This window comes from Hyperoodon ampullatus, assembly GCF_949752795.1.
Source record: "Hyperoodon ampullatus genome assembly, chromosome: 4".
NCBI classification, from domain to species: Eukaryota; Metazoa; Chordata; class Mammalia; order Artiodactyla; family Ziphiidae; genus Hyperoodon; species Hyperoodon ampullatus.
Genome location: NC_136917.1, coordinates 130,736,083 through 130,757,893, shown reverse-complemented (window position 1 = coordinate 130,757,893; position 21,811 = coordinate 130,736,083).

Genomic DNA, 21,811 nt, shown 5'->3' with positions numbered 1-21,811 from the left:
GCCACTGTAAAGCCTGCCACCAGATGCACCTTAATTGTCACTTGCCACTCACTGATAGGGTTTTGATGTGAGTCTGCAAGCAGTTGATTTATTATGGTCTCTGTGCAGTCAAACCTCTCTGCTAATGATAATCTGTATTTGCAGCCGCTCCCCAGCACTAGCATCACTGCCTCAGCTCCACCTCAGATCATCAGGCGTTAGATTCTCATAAGGAGCTCGCAACCTAGATCCCTCGCATGCGCAGTTCATAGTAGGGTTTGCGCTCCTATGAGAATCTAATGCTGCCGCTGATCTGACAGGAGGCGGAGCTCAGGCGGTAATGCGAGTGATTGGAGCGGCTGTAAATACAGATGAAGCTTCCCTGGCTCGCCTGTCGCTCACCTCCTGCTGTGCGGCCTGGTTCCTAACAGGCCATGGACCAGTACCGGTCTGTGGTCCGGGGGTTGGCCACGCCTGCCCTAGAGGGCCTTCCTACCCTTTTTTAACTTTAGCGAAGGGGTCGTTTTCACCCTGCTCCTCTTCAGGAAACCAGTGTCTGGCGAGCCAGGATGACAGCATCTGGCAGGGAACCATCCCCTTTAAGGAGGGGTCAAGCCAGGGGAACAGGGCTTTTCCAGAACTTGACCAGAAAAGTCCTTAACACTCAAACTTCTTCTTAAAGGACAAATATCTTCCAGCCCACAAATACCGACTGTCTAAAAGACATAACTCATCATTAAACATGAGGCAGAGAAAGGAAAACTAATAAGCAGCCAAAGAGATTTCCTCCTGGCTTTACCATGACAGAAGTTGTTTTTGACTAAATGGTAATGATCAGTCAGCAAGCAGCTCACCTGCAAAATGCTGAAACCTTTTTCCAGGGAAGCCTAAGTTTCCATTTTGGAGAAATGTGACTGTTTGCATATCTTTATCTTTAATCTCTAAGCAAACTTCCTTGGGAGCCACATCTCTTATTTAGTTTCTACCAAGGAGAAAGGTTTACCTTGCGGTAGTTAGAAGAGACGAGAGAGGACAGACAAGTAAACTAGAAACAGGATCTGCCCCAGGAGGAGAAGCCATTTATTTTGAGTAGTAGAGACCCAAAGGATATTCTTGGATGTAAAACTGAGAATTTTGGATCTCTCTTAATATTGCCTAGAAAATAATTAGCTTCATTTCTGGTGCACACTATGTGTTTCCTAATCTTTTGAGACAAAGAGCAGGAAATACATCTCAAAGTTAGCCTTGCATTGTCTGAGATGGGGGAAATGTGAGTCCTCTGTAATTAGCAAAGTCAGAGGGAACAAATCACACCATTGTTTCATTCTGCATCTGGAAAATGTTCGCATATCTCTTTAAGGACAAAGTTGTGTCTAATCCCAATACCTGGTCTTTAAGGCCACCGACTCTTAAAGGAATAGTACAGATCCAGCCCTCTAGGAAGCACACATACTGGCTAACAAGCCCTTGTGTCGATTGAGCAACTGACTTCCGCCATCACGTAGCCCTGTGTTGCTCAGGACTTCCGGCGTGTGACTGTCACTAGCACAAAGCACTGGCCCTTTCCCTCTTCCCCTTTGGTGTCCAGACTCCCGCTGAGTTGTAGTTTCTGTGTATTTGTTTTGCATCTGCCTGCAGCTGTGAAGACAAGTCAGAGACAGCTTCCATAAATGCTACATGTGTGTCCCTAGTGGTGCCTCAGGAGTCAGGAGGTGGTGACCGCCAACTGCATTATTCAGTCACCTACTTAGGCCAGGTATTAACCTCCAAGTCAGGCTGAGACCACTGAAGCACTGACACTATTCGGCAAACAGTTAAAATTAAGACTCCCAATCCGAGTCATCAAAAAGAATCTAATTCAACTAAGTGGATAATGTTAAGTGCCTGAAAACTAGAGCACTGTTCTTATAATTATGACCTTTGAAAAGAATGTGATCTTTTCTTTAATGTAAAAGGCTATTTGGTAATGCACACTATTTATGGGTTGAGCCCACACTTTATGTGTGTGTACTTCCTTGTGTAAAACAATACAGGCAGGAAACCAAGTTGATCTGAACACTATTTAAGATGCAGGGTAAGGATCTAACAGATAAACTTGTGATAAGTACTGTGTCTGTTCACCCTACCCCCCGAATATAGAAACCACGTGGAACAGGAGATGAATAACTATCAGCTGTTTCAGGCTTTGAGCGTTGAGGATTCCAGAGAGAGAATATTTTACATTTTGCTTGGGTACTTCTCAGATATGCAGTTGTGCAATTTGGGCTCAGCACTTTGAATGTTCGTTAATTTATAATCTATTAAACACTTGCTATGTGCCAGGTCTGTAATAGACGTTGGAATTAGAAAACCCTACCTGCCCTCGGGCATCTGAAAATTTAACGGGAGGTTCAGAGATGAACACTGATCCTTTCTTTCTTTCTTTCTTTCTTTCTTTCTTTCTTTCTTTATTTTTGGCTGCTCTGGGTCATCGTTGCTGCCTGGGGCTTTCTCTACTAGCGGTGAGTGGAGGCTACTCTTCATTGTGGTGCGTGGGCTTCTCACTGTGGTGGCTTCTCTTGTTGTGGAGCACGGGCTCTAGGAGCATAGGCTTCAGTACTTGTGGCACGCGGGTTTCAGTAGTTGTGGCATGCGGGCTCTAGAGTGCAGGCTCAGTAGTTGTGGCACATGGGCTTAGTTGCTCTGCGGCATGTGGGCTCTTCCCAGACCAGGGCTCGAACCCATGTCTCCTGCATTGGCAGGTGGATTCTTAACCATGGTGCCACCAGGGAAGCCCACTGATCATTTCATTACAGGATTTGCAAGTGACCTGGGAGGTAAGAGCTGGTACTTTAGGCTCCCTTTGAGAGCTGGAGGAGGCCAGCAGGGAAGATCTCTGGTACGAGGTAACTATGAAGAATTTGCCAGATAATATATGGAGAAAGAGGAGAATGATTTTGACTGAGGGAGGAACATGGCAGAGGCACTAAGGAGTGTGAGGACCAGGTAAGGTGTTGCAAATACTGTAGTTTAGTTAGACTAAGCGAGAGAATGAGATGAGACCAGAGAAATAGACAGGCACCAGATCATGCAAAGGAGTTTGGGTTTTGCCCTGAGGGCAAATGGGCAGCCATTGAAGGATTCTAATTGGAAGTGACATGATCAGATTGACAGTTTGGAAAATTCTTTCCGACAGCCTTTGGGAAGATAAATTGGAGGGAGATAATCCAGGAAGCAGGACAAGATAGTTAGGAGGTAATTATGGTTAGAGGGAGAAACATGAAAAGGAACTAAATAGATGTGGGTTAGCTGAGCAGTATCAGCACACACGTGATGGTGAGAGCAGCCGCGAAGCGTTAGTGGCAGCTGTGCGCAGCGCATGCATAAGAGCTTGCATGAATTATGTTCATGTCCTTCTCAAGGAGATATGTCTGTACTAATAGACGTGATTGATTTATTTCCATGCATCTTTTAAACACATTCCTGAGGACAGGCGTTGGTGTATAGTTCTACGCAGGGCTTGATAATTAATTCCTTTTTCATAAACGTCCATAAAACTGGGTTTGGGACAAAGAGATGAATAAGGGTCTTCTTCACCTACTTGTCTACTCAGAACCTGGTCTATGAGCTGAGTAGATAAACAGAGATGAGGAGACCCCAAACTAATGCTTGCTGTCCCATGCAGATTTGATTTTTACCATCTTTGCTTGAAACTATGCCAAGCAAGTACTACAGAAATGGCAGTGGCTACATGGACATGTCATGAGTTATACTGGGATTAACTGGACTTGTCAATGATTCACAGAATATTGATACAACTCAAAAGTATTTTAGGTATGGCAAGGCTTTTGGGGATTCCCTTACTTATTAATGATTTGGTTAAGCTAGTAAAATCAGTGGTGGAAAGTAAGAAGATATAAATGCAAATATTGACTATCAGATGCTTGATCAGGAATGCAATACAAATTTGTCTAATGAAGCAGGAACTATTTACACAGGGTTAAGCTTTTAATCCAAAAATGTTTACTGAGTACCAGTTATGCACAAGTAATTAGGAAAAGTCTTGGCCCTGTCTCTGAAAGGTGCTAACTGAAAAACAAAGTCATTTTTCCATTTAAGCTATAACTCTGTTCAGAAATTGAAGAGCAAAGGTAGTGAATGTCACTTTTTTGGGGGGGCGGGGGTGCTTCTTAAGAATCAATAGGCAGGGCTTCCCTGGTGGCGCAGTGATTGAGAGTCCACCTGTCGATGCAGGGGACACGGATTCGTGCCCCGGTCCAGGAAGATCCCACATGCCGCAGAGTGTCTGGGCCCGTGAGCCATGGCCGCTGAGCCTGCGCGTCCGGAGCCTGTGCTCCGCAACGGGAGAGGTCACGACAGTGAGAGGCCTGCGTACCGCGAAAAAAAAAAAAAAAAAAAAGAATCAATAGGCAATTACACTGACCCAGGAGGCAAAATAAACTCACCCTAATATTTGAGTTTACCATTCAGAGAACAGCACATACTTTTACACGCCCATTTAAACATGTGTTGCTACAGTCATTTTTGAACTTGTGAGGACTTCCTTATAAGTCATGAAAATATATTACCCCTAACTGACAAGGGAAAGGATTGTAAGTGTTCATATAATCCTTTCAAAAGATGATAAGTTATTTTCAAGCTCTCTTTCAGGGCATAATATTGAGATTCACTGAAAAAATAATTTTGTTGGTATTTGGCACCTGGAATAATCTTAGCAACACGTCTTTAGTGATATTACTTCAGCCACACTGTTTCATTGCAGAGACAGCGATGCTCTTTGGCTAAGTAGCTTACTAGCAATCACCCGTTCCATTTGTCTAGACTTTTCCAGCTCTAGTGCAGGATTATTACTCTCATTTTAACACTGAGAAAACTGAAGCTAAGAGGGCTAAAAGGCTATGAAGCACAGACTTGGAGTTGTCTGTCTGGGTTCAAATCCTGACCCCATAGCTTGTCAAACGTGTGTAATTTGTGGCAAATTGCTTAACTTTTTTTGCGTCAATTTACCCATCAGTAAAATGGGGTAATAATAGCACCTACCTTGGGTCATTGTGACAAGTTGAGCTAATGTACATTAGGTTCTTAGAACAGTAAATGGCACATACTAATGCTGTATCCATGTCAGAAGTGGACTTAGATTTCTGGGATATCATGTCTAGGGTCCCTTTCATTACAGTGGGGTCTGAGTTTCTTGTCTCATCACTTCATGTGGTGGTTGATGGGGTACGGGTCCGGAGGGAAAAGAAGTGTTTCTTATGCTGTAACTTCTACAGCTTCTTGAGTTAAAAACTTTCTAAATGATAAATACGGCAAAGTAAACAACGTATTCAGCAGGCCCTCATCAACGTCCAGACTCAGTACCAAGTGCTTTATAGGTATTTTTCTACCCAATCCTCATACCAGATCTATTTATCCCCATTTTACAAATGGGAAAATAGAGTTACCAAGAGGTGAAGGTGTGGAACTAATCAGAGGAGAGTGATATGTATCAAAAGGGGGTTTCACATCTGCCCTAGTAATGGTCGCTGTGGAATGAAAGGGGAATGTACTTAATCGTATCAAGTGACCTGGTAGTCAAAGCTTATCCTCACTGAAAGCCACTGGCCTGGCAGTCACGGCACAAGGCAAAACTGAAATCAAACCGAAAAGCCTTGTGAACTTTCAGACTATGGCTGTTCACTGGTAGCTAGCTAGTGTAGGTTCTAATAAGTTGAAAATTGAAAGTGAGGGAAAAATAAGTTAATAGACTCATTAAACTATTCACATTCTTTCATAAAGCTTTCTTCTCCACTATTAGGGACTGAATAGTTGTGTCCTCTCCCCAGATCCATATGTTGAAATCTAATTCCCAATGAGATGGTATTTGGAGGTGGGGTCTTTGGGAGGTGATCAGGTCGTGATGGTAGTAGAGCCTTCACGAATGGGATTAGAGTCCTTATAAGAAGAGGCCAGAGAGCTGGTTTGCTCCTTTTCTGCTGTGTGAAGACACCGTGGGAAGTCAGACGTCTGCAGCCTGGAAGAGAGCCCTCGCCAGAACCCAACCATGCTGACACCATGATCTCAGAATACCAGCCTCTGCAGTCGACAAACCACACAGTTTATGGCATTTTATTATAGCAGCCTGAGCTGACTAAGATGCCCACCTATAATTATTCTTTAAGGATTTGATTTCATTTACTATTTTAGCTACTTTTAAAATTTATTATTGAATAGCTAAATTACATGCCGATTTCTTTTTCCTAATCTAAGGTTAAAATAAACGACCTCATAATAGTAATTGTATGGAATTATATGGAAACATGATGCTCATATTTTCTTTTTTATTTTTTTCACACTCAGTAAACTTTATTGCTATGACCTTCATTATCACATGTGGCTTTAAACAGAGATTTCAGAGAAAAACAGCCTCCAAGATGGCATCAGTGCATCTCATCTACTGCAATCTCATCCAGGACCGTTCCTTCCCCTGAGTCAATATTCCTAACACACTTCATCTTTCAAAAAAGACTGCACCCACTGCCACTGTCGCTACCATACGATGTCTCTCCTTCCCTGCAGTTTCAATATCTGAGAAATTTGCTTTGTTGACTTTTCCTCCCCTTCCTTCAACTTTTGACCCTCCACTGCCAGGTTCCGCCACCACCAACAAATGCAACCATGGCTTCCTCCCATGGCTGCACCGGGGCCTCTGCCCTTGGCCTCCATTATTGCTCTGGATCACATTCCTTGGTGGCTCTGTGCCACCCACTGCGCTGTCCAGAAGGGTGACCAACTGGGCAGTTATTGAACACTTGAACTGTGCCGGTGCACCAAGCAAATGGGTTGTTCACTTAATTTTAATCATTTAAAATTTAAATTTGAATGCAGTTATTGAAAAACTTTCAGTATGACTGCAACAACTTGGGTTTTGCATTACAGTTTTTTCAACTGTAATACTCATATTTCCAATGCCTTGCGACACTGCGGAATCTTTGGAGAGTCTCACATTGCTATGTCATTCTTTGTATGCTATGTCATTTTTGGCTGCCTCAGAGGACAAGAGCTCCCATCAGCTTAGGGGTAGTCCCAAAACATTATTATCAGAAGGAGAAAAAAGGAAGTGGGAGATGACTTTTAAGCAATTTAATCCAAAATAGTTGTTCCATATTGTTTTAGCTTTGGAGTGTAACTTCTGGTCTGGTCTAATTTTGGAACTATACAACACTAGTTTTGTAGGGGAATCCCCTAGGATGCTATTGAGAAAACTCTCAGCATGAACTAAACCCAACTGATCATTCAAAACTCTGCTTTTATAGATGCTAACCTCTGGTATAATGAATCATAAAATTGAAACTGATGAAACAGAATGTCTTGTTGAATAATGTGATGTGAGTTTACACACGTTTCTTATCTCCTTGTATATTAAAAGGAGCCATATTTTTGGCAATGTCTCAATCCTGAGTGTCCTGGAAGGCCAGCCCATTCACAGTAATCATCCTGGGGACACAAAAGAAGAGCAGTAAACACAAATTTTAGGATTAATTTGTTTTGTGACGTGCTGGGGCTTCCAACTCCTCTTGGACTGAGTAAGGATAGGACATTCTTCATCCCTGTAGACTTGCAAGAACTGTCTCTCCTTCCTTTTCTGCTTTTAAATCACATCAAGCCTGGGCACAGGGCACACTAACAGGAACGAGAGAACTGGATCCCAGTCCCTCTCCTCAGATATTCTGGTATAGTCCTGATGCTCATAATAGGAGGTCAAGGTGTGAAGTTTCTGTTGGGCAATAATTTCCAATTTCACTTTTCTAGAATTTTATAGGCATTGTTTTAAGTTATTGTTTCAAAGAAACAAATCACTGACATTTTTTGAAACATCTTTAATTAATGGACATGTTATTTTAAATTGCTAGCAATTAGGCTTTAAACATCGAACATCAAATCATTAATCAGTTCAATTGAAGTAATGGAGATTAAAGTTGATGAAGAGAAAGTATGACTAGAAGGACATCCTAGAGTATCCTTCTTCCCCTCCCCCACAAGTCACACTGGAAAAACATGATCCCAGATGAATAAAGCTACACACGAACATGTGCTGATTTATTAGGTCAGCAGGTCATTTAATGTGATTTTAAGCTGACTATCTCACCCAACTTGCATGACAAAATTTGTAGATTTTACTTGAACTCCTCTTACATGTGTGCCAAGATAGACAATGCTTTCATAAGCACAGTATAGACGCAACAAAATACAGTTAACAAAACATACAGAATGATAATATTGTAAATTTTTCTATATAGGGTACAGTTTCATGTCTACATAATTATTTACCTCCTTCTTAATATTGGTTGCTAATCATGAAAACAATTTTCCTATTCACATACTGTATCTTACCACAATTAATGTTCAATGCATTTTTACAGGTATTGTAAGACATTTTCTCAAATACAGAGCAAATTACCCCAAAGAGATGCTAAATCTGAAAAATGGTATTTCTTTGCCCCAGTCATGCATTTTATCTCCTCTCCCTCTGCTGCTTGCAAAGGAATTCTGTCTGTGGAAACAAATGATAATAAAATGAGGACACAGATTTTTAAAGAAGCAGATTAGAGCTCTTACCACCCTTGGGTATTGCTCACCTCAAAGTAGATTAGTGTTCTCTTTGTTTCTTCTCTTTGGTCATGGTGGTTTTCCTTGTACTAAATTGGTAAAACCTGTGAAATCAAAATTTGTCCTTTAGGGTAAACATACATAGAAAGGCTTTTTCATCTATTTTGGTTCTAGGTCAATAGAACTGAATTATCCTGGGCGAAATGGTTCTTTGACTCAGTCCTGCTAAGCAATAAAGAGTTCCTTTGTCTGTCTTTGTTCTGTGACTGCATCTCCTTTGGGTTTCTCTCAGGAAGGGGTGGCCAGGGGCAGAAGGAGCTGGGACCTACCATCTAATGCCCCCTCTATGAATATCTATTGGCATTCCTTTTGGCAGCGCTTGTGCTACCCAACTCTCCATTTGCATCTGTCTCCTCTCTGCCTCTGGGTCCTGTTCTCTAATCCCTCTGGCCTCCCATCAGTTTCAAAGTTACCATGATGCTTTATTTCTTTGACATTATTTTTCCTCTTTTGTGTAAAATTGTCTTTTGTAGCATTTATCACAATTTGTGATCATATACTTACTATGTGACTGTTTAATGTTTGTTTCACTCAGCAGACAAGCTCCACGCAGCAGGGACTTTATCAGTCAGTACTGCTTATCTTTGTAACGCCAGTGCCTTGTATGCACCAGGGACATAATAAGCTCTCAGTATTCTGTGAATGAAAACTTGCTCAGAATTTTTTTTTTTTTTTTTTTTTGTGGTACGCGGGCCTCTCACTGTTGTGGCCTCTCCCGTTGCGGAGTACAGGCTCTGGATGCACAGGCTCAGCAGCCATGGCTCACGGGCCTAGCCGCTCTGCGGCATGTGGGATCTTCCCAGACCGGGGCACGAACCCGTGTCCCCTGCATCGGCAGGCGGATTCTCAACCACTGCGCCACCAGGGAAGCCCCGTTGCTCAGAATTTTTAATCAATCATGAAAGATTACTAGTATAACACACTTTGCATTTATATTTGACAGCTAATCAGTATCATTCATCCTATTTTGGTTATATTTCAGAATGAGATCTCCTAAATGAAACCTGGGGAGATTTCCCTAGGCTTGTTGGTGAGGCCTGGTTGTCAAATTTGTCTCAACAACTACACCTATAATTGTCGTGGGGAGCACAAAGCCTAGGAAGATATTGAGAAATAGATAATATGATTAGTTTTATGTTGATTCAATGGATTCTGTTTCAGAGAGTAATGTCTTCCCTGTCTTGAAATCTGAAGGCTCATTCATTTGTTCATCAATGTAAGTCAATAAATATTTATTGGGTTTTTTATATGAAGAGCATTGCCGAGGCTCTGAATATCAGGCAGTGAGCCAGACATGGTCCAGAGTCTTCTGTTGTGTAACTACAAATCATCACCCAGGTTATACCCTCTACTGTCACCCACCAGCCCAGGTTATCCACTCATCTCATCATTAGCTGTGGATTTTTCAATAAAGTAGAAGTAGAAGGGCCACTGCTGATGAAAAAGTAAAGATCTTTGAAATTTTCTTGATGTATGGAATATGATAAATACAGATTTAACAAGAAATTCACAGGGAACCATATTCAACATTCTGGATAATTCGTAAAGGAAAATAATATGAAAAAGAATATATGTATAACTGAATCGCTTTGCTGTACACCAGAAACTAACAAAACATTGTAAATGGGGCTTCCCTGGTGGCGCAGTGGTTGAGAGTCCGCCTGCCGATACAGGGGACGCGGGTTCGTGCCCCGGTCCGGGAGGATCCCACATGCCGCGGAGCGGCTGGGCCCCGAGCCATGGCCGTTGAGCCTGTGCGTCCGGAGCCTGTGCTCCACAGCGGGAGAGGCCACAACGGTGAGAGGCCCGCATACTGCAAAAAAAACCAACAACAACAACAAAAAAAAACATTGTAAATCAAATATACTTCAATAAAAAAAAAGAACAGGAAATTGAAGTTAGAATTTAAAAAATGGTACAATTAAAGAAAAAAATCACCTTAGACTTCAAATATGATAACAAAAAATATCCCATAGCATTGATTCTTAGCTGGGGGGGCACTGTTTGGGATATATCATAATTATCTGAGCTGCTGTTTTTTTTTTTTTCCCTTCCAAATGCAACCCAATTTGGTCACACACACATTACACTTAAAAGCAGGTGGCCTTACACAGTGAAGTATTTTGGGTGATAAGCCTTCTGCACTTATTAAACAAGGATCGGAATTTCTATTCTCATGAGTCATGAAGCTATTGATTCTTAATAACATACCTATCTCACTTTATCATTTTTTGCAATTCTAGAATGCGTGGGCATTATCCTGTGGGAAAAGAAGAGACTATGTTTCATATATGATACAATTAGTTAAACAATCTTTTTTGTAAAGCTCTTTGTCATATTCATCGAGGAGGATGCTCAAGAAACAAATGTTTTTCAAAATTATATGAGCAGAACAATTAATTTATTTCACTTTCTTCTCTAGATATAATCAGTAAATCATTACCTCTTTTTACAATGAATTTACCTTGGTTATTGTCTTCAACTCTATCTTTGGCTTGTTAATAGAGTCATCTGTTAACATAAATTGCTGTATGGTGGATTAAAAGTGTGCATGTAATTACAGGAAAAAAACTGTAAAAAATAGAAACACATGGAGGCTAAACAATATGCTACTAAATAACCAAGAGATCACTGAAGAAATCAAAAAATACCTAGAAACAAATGACAATGAAAACATGACAACTCAAAACCTATGGGATGTGGAAAAAGAAGTTCTAAGAGGGAAGTTTATAGTAATACAATCTTACCTCAAGAAAAAAGGAAAAATCTCAAATAAACAACCTAACTTTACACCTAAAGCAATTAGAGAAAGAAGAACAAAACCCCCCAAATTTAGCAAAAGGAAAGAAATCATAAAGATCAGATCAGAAATAAATGAAAAAGAAATGAAGGAAACAATAACAAAGATCAATAAAACTAAAAGCTGGTTCTTTAAGAAGATAAACAAAATTGATAAACCATTAGCCAGACTCATCAAGAAAAAAAGGGAGAAGACTCAAATCAACAGAATTAGAAATGAAAAAGTAGAAGTAAGAACTGACACTGCAGAAATACAAAGGATCATGAGAGATTACTACAAGCAACTCTATGCCAATAAAATGGACAACCTGGAAGAAATGGACATATTCTTAGAAAAGCACAACCTTCCAAGACTGAACCAGGAAGAAATAGAAAATGTAAACAGATGAATCACAAGCACTGAAATTGAAACTGTGACTAAACATCTTCCAAACAAAAGCCCAGGACCAGATGGTTCCCCAGGTGAATTCTATCAAACATTTAGAGAAGAGCTAACACCTATCCTTCTCAAACTCTTCTAAAATATAGCAGTGGGAGGAACACTGTCAAATTCATTCCATGAGGCCACCATCACCCTGATACCAAAACCAGACAAAGATGTCACAAAAAAAGAAAACTACAGGCCAATATCACTGATGAACATAGATGCAAAAATCTTCCACAAAATACTAGCAAACAGAACCCAACAGCACATTAAAAGGATCATACACCATGATGAGGTGGGGTTTATCCCAGGAATGCAAGGATTATTCAATATATGCAAAGTAATGGGATACACCAAATTAACAAATTGAAGGATAAATACTATATGATCGTCTCAACAGATGCAGAAAAAGCTTTTGACATAATTCAACACCTATTTATGATAAAAGCTCTCCAGAAAGTAGGCATAGAGGGAACCTACCTCAACATAATAAAGGCCATATATGACAAACCCACAGCCAACATCGTTCTCAGTGGTGAAAAACTGAAACCATTTCCACTAAGATCAGGAATAAGACAAGGTTGCCCACTCTCACCACTGTTAATTCAACATAGTTTTGGAAGATTTATCCACAGCAATCGGAGAAGAAAAAGAAATAAAAGGAATCCGAATCAGAAAAGAAGTAAAACTGTCACTGTTTGCAGGTGAAATGATACTGTACATAGAGAATCTCAAAGATGCTACCAGAAAACTAGTAGAGCTAATCAGTGAATTTGGTAAAGTAGCAGGATAAAAAATTAATGCACAGAAATCTCTGGCATTCCTATACACTAAGGATGAAAAATTTGAAAGAGAAATTAAGGAAACACTCCCATTTACCATTGCAACAAACAGAATAAAATACCTAGGAATAAAGCTACCTAAGGTGACAAAAGACCTATATGCAGAGAATTCTAAGACACTGATAAAAGAAATTAAGGATGATAGAAACAGATGGAGAAATATACCATGTTCTTTGATTGGAAGAATCAACATTGTGAAAATGACTATGCTCCGCAATCTACAGATTCAATCTACAGATCTACAGATTCAATGCAATCCCTATCAAACTACCAATGGCATTTTTCACAGAACTAGAACAAAAAATTTCACAATGTGTATGTAAACACAAAAGACCCCGAATAGCCAAAGCAATGTTGAGAAAGAAAAACGGAGCTGGAGGAATCAGGCTCCTGGACTTCAGACTATACTACAAAGCTACAGTAATCAAGACAGTATGGCACTGGTGCAAAAACAGAAATACAGATCAATGGAACAGGATAGAAATCCCAGAGATAAACCCATGCACCTATGGTCACCTTAACTTTGATAAAGGAGGCAAGAATATACAATGGAGAAAAGACAGCCTCTTCAATAAGTGGTGCTGGGAAAGCTGGACAGCTACATGTAAAAGAATGAAATTAGAGCACTCTGTAACACCATACACAAAAATAAACTCAAAATGGATTAAAGACGTAAACGTAAGGCCAGACATTTTAAAACTCTTAGAGGAAAACATAGGCAGAACGCTGTATGACATAAATCACAGCAATATCCTTTTTGACCCATCTCCTAGAGAAATGGAAATAAAAACAAAAATAAACAAATGGGACCTAATGAAACTTAAAAGCTTTTGCATAGCAAAGGAAACCATAAACAAGATGAAAAGACAACCCTCAGAATGCGAGAAAATATTTGCAAATGAAGGAACTGACAAAGGTTAATCTCCAAAATATGTAAGCAGCTCATGCAGCTCAATATCCAAAAAACAAACAACCCAATCCAAAAATGGGCAGAAGACCTAAATAGACATTTCTCCAAAGAAGATATACAAATTGCCAACAAACACATGAAAGAATGCTCAACATCACTAATCATTTGAGAAATGCAAATCAAAACTACAATGAGGTATCACCTCACACTGGTCAGAATGACCATCATTAAAAAATCTACAAACAATAAATGCTGGAGAGTGTTTGGAGAAAAGGGAACCCTCCTGCACTGTTGGTGGGAATGTAAATTGATACAGCCACTATGGAGAACAGTATGGAGGTTCCTTAAAAACCTAAAAATGGAATGAGTATATGACCCATCAATCCCACTACTGGGCATCTACCCTGAGAAAACAATAATTCAAAGAGTCATGTACTACAATGTTCTTTGCAGCACTATTTGCAATAGCCAGGACATGGAAGCAACCTAAGTGTCCATCGACAGATGAATGGATAAAGAAGATGTGGCACATATATACAATAGGATATTACTCAGCCATAAAATGAAATGAAATTGAGTTATTTGTAGTGAGGTGGATGGACCTAGAGTCTGTCATACAGAGTGAAGTAAGTCAGAAAGAGAAAAACAAATACCGTATGCTAACACATGTATATGGAACCTAAAAAATAAATGGTTCTGGTGAACCTAGGGGCAGGACAGGAATAAAGACGCAGATGTGGAGAATGGACTTGAGGACACGGGGAGGAGGAAGGGTAAGCTCGGACCATGTGAGAGAGTAGCATTGACATATATACACTATGAAATGTATAATAGATAACTAGTAGGAAGCAGCCACATAGCACAGGGAGATCAGCTCGGTGCTTTGTGTCCACCTAGAGTGGAGGGATAGGGAAGGTGGGAGGGAGACACAAGAGGGAGGAGATATGGGGATGTATGTATATGTATAACTGATTAACTTTGTTATAAAGCAGACACTAATACACCAGTGTCAAGCAATTATATTCTGATAAAGATGTTAAAAAAAAAAAACCTGTTAGGGTATGAGAGGGAGGGGGAAAAAGGCCTCCTTTCATTTTCATCCATATTTGCCAGATTGGCTGAATTACTGATTCTTTGATCCACCCATCATTGTTATTAATATGATTAATAAACTATCTATTTGTTGATTTTAAAAAAATTAAGTGACAAACAGCAAAATCTTTATGACAGTTACATATTTGTTATAGGTATATAAATATTGTAATGTTCTGTTGCTTTTAAGTTTTTACAATTATTTTTATTTTTTTCATAGTTTTCATAAAAGTATTAGTAATACTTTTTCTAAGTGAAGAAAAACTCTTGAAAAACTCTTCTCTCTGTCACCCTTTCTCTCTCCTCTCTCTTTCTCAGAATGTACAGGTGTTTGTTGAAGTCTTCTTGTTGAATATACTAAGAAGTCCTTGGAGCTACTTAGTCCTGATCTAAGTTATTCTGATTTTTCTAGGGCATGTTCAGACTTTATTTGTTATGTTTCAGGCAGTACAAGTACATTTTAGGCAATAAATGACTTTGTTAAGTGAGTACATTGGGTCAGTTTGAGATTTTATGTGACATGAGCATCTAGGAAATAAAAGCTGTTCTGAGAGTCTTTCATCTTGTGCTTGCCGACAAGAATATAGTCCTGACAGTGAACTAGATCGACACCGAGCTGAAGAAAGACTGAAGTCACATACACTCTGACCTCCCTCAAGGAACTATCTTGAGGCATGTGACGAGCGTTATCTACCCAGAAGCTAAGTTTTATGAATTGTATTCTCACTTAAACCTCTCCCTCCTCATTCATCTTCAATCACACACAACAATGTGTGTCCTTGCAGCCATGTGCCTCAGTCTCCTCCCATTAAAATGCTTTATTAGTGGGAGATTCTTTCTATGAACAACCACGATGTCAAAGATGGCCATTATATCTCACTAGAATTGGGCAAAGCACAAATTGCAGCGGAGTCACAATGCATTGATGGAGCCTGTAAGTTAAAGCTTTCCTAGTATGAAAGAAACAAAAACAAATAGTGTTTACTTTATGATTGTTTCCTCAGTGCTTTTTCAAGGTGGCACAAGGGTTGATTTTGTTAGTAGCTATTCACAAACGACTGTCATGGGACAGACAGTTTCCTGAAGCCTAATGCAGAGGCTGTCCAACACTTGCTTCATGGTCCTTGTAGAAAGACAGAGCAAGGAATGTGCAGCTCAACATACCTAGAGTAGTATCTCAATGCAGTAGAATGCATGGTCCAGAAACTTAATTATAGAAATTATTCCTCTACTTCTGCCAAGTAAAATGGATTCTCCAGGCTCCAGGCCCCCATCCTACTCTCACTTAGTCTGTTTTCCTGAGTCATCTCATTCTCATCTATAATTTCAACCAACACCAGGCAGTGATACTTCTAAAAATAACCTAAAACTTCCTATCTTCCTACAGGATATCTTCCTAGATATTACACAGGGAGCTCAAACTTAAAATAACTGAAAAGCATTTATGTTTTTTTCCTCCCTCCAAGCCATTCTTCTCATCCATTTATCTTTATTTCATTTAGAGATACTACCAGTCCCCAAACAAATAATAGAATTATTCAAGTATTTTATCTCCTTCATGCTCTCACAGCCAAAATGTCAGGAAGAGCTATCAGTTCTACCTCAATGTATCTCTACAAATTATTTGTTGTTCTCTAGCCTCACTACCATGGTTATAATTCAGCCCTCATTATTTCTTGAATTATTACAGGAACTTTGAACTAGTAATCTTATTTTCAGCCTATTCAAATCCATCGGCATTAGTTAGGGTTCTCCAGACAAATAGAGCTAACAGGAGAGAGAGAGAGAGGGAGGTATTTATTTTAAGACATTAGCTCACATGATTATAGGGGCTTGCAAGTCCAAAATTAGCATGGCAGAGTGGTGGGCTGGAGTGCTGTTACAGTTCTGAGTCCAGAGGCAGTCTGGAGGCTAAATTCCTTCCTCTTCTCTGGACCTCAGTCTTTTCTCTTAGGACCTTCAACTGTTTGGGTGAGGCCTACCAACACTGTTAAGAATAATCTGCTTTACTCAAAGTCAACTGAGTTAAATGTTAATCACATCTAAAAAGTACAAAACTTAATGCATCACATCAATAAGCTAAAGTAGAAAAATCATTCATTATAATAATAAAAGCATGAAAAGCATTGATACCAATTCAAGGTAAAAATACTCAGCAAACTAGGAATAGAGAGAAATTACCTAAATTAGTAACAACTAAAAACCTACAGTTAATATTAAACTTAATGGTGAGAAAGCATTAAGGCAAAAATTTTAAGCACTACCATTGCTGAAGTTGTTATTTAAATTATCATATGGGGGAATATGGGGGAAGTGTGGCAGTGGAAGGGGTCCAGTCCAAAGGAATATTGCTTTCACTGACTTTGTTTAGACTTGCTAGTGAGCTCTGAGAGTAAAAAACAGACAGAATTTTTGTTGGTTTTATCATTGTTTTTAAATGCTCTTCAGACAACTTCTACTTGTATCGCCCTCAGTCATATTGGATTATGCCTACCATCTTCTCCTACACATTGGTAAGCCTTGAGACAGCCCCTCCAAGTCATCCACTTAGGTTCATCAATTAGAAAAGTCTCCTAAGGCTCCAATTATTTCCCCAAATAACCAAGCTCCTTAAGAAAGATGCAACTACAGGATCAGAAAACCTCCACAAAGTAGTCAATAAAATCGCCAAGACACCACATTCTTAGGCAGAGTGGAAAAAGAAAGGAAGGCATTTATGATCTCTTCTGTCATGTGGAAAAAGTTAAAGGGGAAAATTTATTCATAGGACTTAACAAACTGTCAACTGAGGGAGTTGGACCCTAAACAGTTATGATGTCCAGGTGAAATGTTTCAAAAGCACATCTTATGACAAAGATGATATCTCCAGGACCCCTTTGAGCAAACACACAAACACCTAATTATTCAAAAATCAATTTTACAGCAACCTCTTCTATCTAGGAAGTAGTGTAAAAATCAAAAGTCTGTGAGTAACCACAATGGGAATTATAACATCCATGCATCCAAGCTGTGTTAAGGTCTTCTGTGCTGTTCACAAATCACCCAGCCCTCTTCCTAGAATGCAGTGGGACTGCAATATTCACCCTTTTTGAATTTGGTCACTGTCTTGTGACTTGCTGTAGCCAATGAAGTTTCAGGCAACTTACACTCGTATTGCCCTCAGTCATATTGGATTATGCCCACCATCTTCTCCTACTCCTTGGTAAGCCTTGAGACAGCCCCTCCAAGTCATCCACTTGGCCTCATCAATTAGATCTTAGAAATGTAGGTAACAAAGATTATAACTTAACTCTGACCTCTGAGCAATTGCAGATTCAGAGAACTGTGAGTCCCAGGTAGAAGTACTATGGTCCCTGCAGGAGGAAATGGTCACTCCAAAAATAGAAGGGCATGGATAGAAGGAGGAAGACAAATCTGAATGAGGAATGAAGAAAGGACACCAGAGCACATCACAATAGCCCTTCACCTCAAATAGAATTAAAATTCAATTCAGAAATCATACATAATAGCTATCAGTTATTTTATAGGTGTTTATGATTGGGTCTGCTGTGTATTTTTCTCATTCTATTGTGTGGGCTCAGACATGGCCAATTCTTTTATTGCATTTATAACATCTCATGTTAACTTTTAATATCAAGTAATTTTAATCTTAATATTATAGATGAATATTCATTTAACAGGTATTTGTTGATTGCTTCCTACCACCAGCGATGTCTAACCTGATTATTAGAGGTAGGAAATATTTTGATGCCCAGAGAAGCATAGGTAAGTAGGAGCACCCTTTGGTGGAAAAATACCCACAAAGTGCTTAAGAAAATATTCATGTTATGCACTCTGTTTCTGTGGATATATTTCACAACCTCTGCTGACAAATCACATGCAGATGTAAATATGGGGAGAGTGTTTACAACTTTTTTTAGATTCTCCCATGTTTCCATGGTTTGCAAATGTTAAGAGCCACATCCTTAGGATGCTGCCTTTATAAAGCGTCTTCTCATCTGTCTATGTGACCAATTATTTATGCCTGAAAGCTATATACTTTTCAAGAAGGAGTGGTGGGTAGCATGCGGATGAGGTAGAGATTGGGATTATTAGATTCAGGTAATGACAGTAGCAAGAAGGTTGTGATATGAAATGACAGCACAGGAGCAAGCAGGAGAAATTTAAAAAGCACACTTAATAACTTAAAAACACTCCAGTCTGGGACATTTCAGAGAAGGGAGGGTGACCCTACACACTGCAATATCCCCTCAAGGCATCACTGTCTGCTGTTGCCAGGATCATATATGTTGGTAACAGTGATAGAATTTCATCCAGAAGATGTGAGATTCTGCTTTGTGTCCTCTTTTGTATTGTACTTTTTGGTAAGTTTTCACCACCCCCCCCAAAAAAAATATATATTTACAATCATTTTGATGTTTAAAGGGGTAAGCTCCAATATTTAGAAAGTTTCTATACTTTTAACAACACACTTTATTCTTAATCTAACCCTTGGGGCAATAGGGATGCCTGAATTCAGAAGTTCGGGGAGGCTAAGAGTTCAATGTGACTAACGATATAGATAAAACAACATTTTAGGATTTTCTGAACATTTTTTTTCTTTTGGTCTCAATGACATCAATATATTGAGCAGCTCATGTTCAGTGTTCTTTGAAAATCATTGACCTCAGTTCATCATCATTAAAAACATTTGCAATTTGTTTGTTTGATACAGTGCCCTCTATTACATGCTTTTCTGTCCTTTTCCCAACTGGGTTATTCCAATGTGATTATAGCCACGGATCCTTTCCAGCCTGGCATAATTAGGTTCTTTATCATCAGGGTCAAGTTGTGTTTTGTTATGGAAGGACATGGGAAGTAAGTGACTGTAGGCTGGACACTAGTCAGGGTGGAATCGAAATTAGTTCAGTTCTCCTGTTCCTTAAACATGAGTGCTTACAGTCTTCATTAAGTGTCATCAGAAGATACCTTAATATGCACCAACAGTAAACAGAAGCTGTGGATTCTATTCCCGAAGTTGACTGACTTTGGACAAGTCACAGTCTCTGCGTTGTGGCTGCATTCCTTTTAAGGTAGAATCATATAATTGTAGTTGTCCTCCTGTCACTAGGAGTGCAGTAAAGACAAGTGAGGTGATCTATGCAGAAAGTGCTGAAGTCCTTGAAAGAGGCTGTATCAAATGGAGGTGACTTGGTGTTGGTGTTGATGGTGGTGGTGGTTGGTGGTGATGTCATCCTCTCCTGTGCTCTCCTCCATTAGCCGTCATGGTTCTGTTCTGATGGATTGATGCAGCATTGATGCTGAGATTGTCAGTGAGGTATAGACAAGAAAGCAAGAAGCAACAGGATTAGAGAGACCAGTTCTGTGTGTAGAAATCAGAAATGGGAGGTCTCGTTCTAAGAGCAGACGTTAAATAATTATGAGCAGTTCTTAGAAGACAATATTAAAGCCATATTTAACATTCTCTTCCCCTTACCTACCCACACTAAGCATCTTCCTTCCTTTCACCTTTCACGTCAAGCGACAGCAGTGAGGAGCTGTGGGTAAATTCAGAGGCAGGGAGGGCTCAGTCGTTTAAGGCTACACCCACATTTTGAGTGGGCACCACGTTAGCCAGCACTAGCCCACCCTTGGGTGGAGTCAGCATCTTTCCATACTACCATGAGATGCCAAGTGGCATATAAGTTCTCCCAACCAGAAGCAACCCCACTGAGCCCAAAATTATATTTTACAGTCACTCTTAGACAGCCAGAAAGCCATATTTCCAGGAAGTCCATGAATATCTAAACTCTTTAAATTAAATGACATAGGTGGATACCTGACTTGGTTTCTAGCACACAGATGATGAGCGTGAACCCCTTCCCTTGCAGTCTTCCATTAGCAGTCATTATTGTGTCTGATGGGCTGATGTATTGGGATGTGGGGATAGGAACACATGGGTGGAATGAAAACAAGAAGAGTCAGGCAATGCAGACGGTAATGAAGAGGACTCCCAGAGGAGTTGCTAAATGGGGGCCTTAGGCCTTCAGGGGAGCTTCATGAGAACCTCAGAGAGGTGAGAGCTGAGGGACCTGAGAACTCTCACCTGGGCAGTCCTCCTCAGATGGCGCCATAGTGTTGTATTTCTAGAGAAAGATCAGTGCTTTCCAGTAATCCAGTCTTTCAGTGTCTTTGAGGTCATGGGAGACTAAAAAAAGAATTGACTGGTTAAAATGCCAAGGTTTTTAAGCAATGAATTGATTGGGGTGTACTTGTACATTTGAGACCTTGAAGAACAAAAATATCTCAAATATATTTGTATCTTTAGGGAGAGCAGAAGTGGAGACTTCATCTTAAAGTTATAGGAACAGATTCTTATTCCACAACAAAATTTACAATTTCTGATAAATCTCTGCTAAAGGTAGCACTTAGCACTTCTATTTAAATGTTGGAAATACATCAGTGACTTGGCACTGCTTACTCTGAAATTCATGTATCTTCCGCTGCAATTGCACATAGCAGAATACACCTGCAGGTGGCCTCTGGGATGGACATTCAGCCATCACGGATGAGCACCTACTTTGAGTTTAATGCCTGTCTCTTCTATTACATATGGCATCATGTTATTTCCCACATCAACCCTATGAAATATGGATTATTACCTTCCATGCATAAATGAGGAAATTGAAGCTCAAAGAATTTAAATGACATACTTAGCATCCCACATGAAAATGTGGCAGACTTCATCTATGAACCAAGATTTCCTATTCCAAAGTTCTTTTTTCTACACAGGAGTTATTTCCATGACTGTCTTTTAAAAGATTCAATATATTGTCATGCTCAGTAGAGAAAGACAGAAAAATGAAAAGCAGTATTAAAAATTCATGATTATCAGAATTTTGAATTTTGGAGTTATAGCCACCAAGACATTTCCTCCAACCATGGAAAATATTAAAAAGGAAAAGAAGAGCAAAAGAGAGAAAAGGATTAACCTAGTATTGGGACACCTCCCCCATATTATCTGCTTAACAGCTCATTAAGCAGATGCAATTGAAAATGTGAGTGATTTTCAGGTTTAGTTGTTCTTGGAAACAACCTAACTTGCTTCACACTCTGGCCTCTTAATCTTCTCCACTG